Source organism: Propithecus coquereli, unplaced genomic scaffold (assembly GCF_000956105.1).
Source record: "Propithecus coquereli isolate 6110/MARCELLA unplaced genomic scaffold, Pcoq_1.0 Scaffold3, whole genome shotgun sequence".
Classification (NCBI taxonomy): Eukaryota; Metazoa; Chordata; class Mammalia; order Primates; family Indriidae; genus Propithecus; species Propithecus coquereli.
Window position 1 is genome coordinate 21,208,048 of NW_012148618.1, and position 1,745 is coordinate 21,209,792.

The 1,745-nt window shown below is 38.5% G+C and overlaps 1 protein-coding gene across 1 annotated transcript in view; it reads right to left on the reverse strand.

Moving 5' to 3' along the window:
• The window catches only part of LOC105814261 (transient receptor potential cation channel subfamily M member 7-like), a 68,125-nt gene that overhangs the window by 43,640 nt on the left and 22,740 nt on the right, over nt 1–1,745 (reverse strand). The gene's annotated exons all lie outside the window — the stretch shown is intronic.

Genomic DNA, 1,745 nt, shown 5'->3' on the forward strand with positions numbered 1-1,745 from the left:
GAATCATTAGAAAGTGAAATAGCCTAACTGCTGCTATGGAGAAAGTTTCAGTGATATAGATAGAAGATCAAACCAGCCATAACATTCCCTTAAACCAAAACCTAATACAGAGCAAGGCCCCTAACTCTCTTTAATTCTATGAAGGCTGAGAGGTAAGAATGCTGCAGAAGAAAAATCTAAGGCTAACAGAGGTTGGTTCATGGGATTTAAGGAAAGAAGCTGTTTCCATAACATAAAAGTGCAAGGTGAAGCAGCAAGTGCTGATGGAGAAGCAGCAGCAAGTTATCCAGAAGATAGGACATGGACATCTTAGCCGGGGCGGGGGAAAGTTATCCAGAAGATCTAGCTAAGATAATTGAAGATGGCTCTATTAAACAACAGGTTTTCAATGCAGACAAACCCTTCTATTGGAAGAAGATGCCATCTAGGACTTTTCTAGCTGGAGAGGAGAAGTCAATGCCTGGCTTCCAAGCTTCAAAGGGCAGGCTGACACTCTTGTTAGAGTCTAATGCAGCTGAAGCTGAAGCTAATGATCATCTACCATTCCAAAAATCGTGAAGCCCCTAAGAAACTGCCACAGCTACCCCAACTTTCAGCAACTACCACAGTGAGGCAAAACTCTCCATCAGCAAAAAGATTACAACTCACTGAAGGCTCAGATGACTATTAGCATTTTTTTTTTAGTAATGAAGTATTTTTAAATGAAGGTATACACATTGTTTTTTCAGACATAATGCTATTGTACGCCTTAATAGACTACAGTATAACATAACTTTTATATGCAATGGGAAACCAGAAAAATTGTGTGACTCACTTTATTGCAACATTCACTTTATTGTGACATTTGCTTTATTGCAGTGGTCTGGAACTGAACCCACAATATAATGAAGATATGCCTATATTTTTTAAACTTAATTGGATTGGCCTAATAACAAACATCAGAAAGTATTCACTACACATACCACCTTAATCATTTATATAAAGCTATGAACTAATGAAAAAAGGATAGTCCTTTTTACACAGATTTTCAGTCTTGAGCTGAATCAATACCAAGTGTTTGCTTTTTAACAAATCTTTTATATTTGTACTTCTATAATGAAAGGAGTCATTGGGTGATAAATATTCTAAACAATTGCTCTTATGTGATTTAAAATCTGTTCTTTGTTCACATTTGGAATTAAGGCTGTTCTCTATGGAAACCAAATTATGAGAGCCATCATGTGAAATAAAGTATACAAGCAGAACTGGCAACTTGCTCATTTTAACTTTCCTTTGACCCTGCTGTGATGCTGAGCAGACATTATTCTAAGCAAAGCTGCTCTCACACAGCCACAATGTATTTTCTCCCACATGTATGACAGAGTTTACCTGTTAAGGCGGCTATAAGTAATTTTTCCCTCCCTCCATACATGCTGCTCCACCCATCAAGTGCTGGAATTTACTTCCCCCCTTCTCTAGAATCTGAGCTACCCTTATAACTTGTCTTGATCAGCAAAATATAACAGAAGGGATATTGGCCAGTTCTGGGCCTAACCTTAAGAGTTTCTGCTTTCTCTCTAAAGGAAGTCGGCCACTATAGGAGAAGTCTAATTACCTGAAACTACCATGCTATAAGAAAGCCTAAGCTAGCTACCCATGTAGAGAGACTATGTGGAGAATTGAGGAATTCAGCTGACAGTGAACAGACACTTCAGACACTCGACTCCAGTCAAGCTGTCTAATGTCTGCAGCCTTTTGAGCTCTCT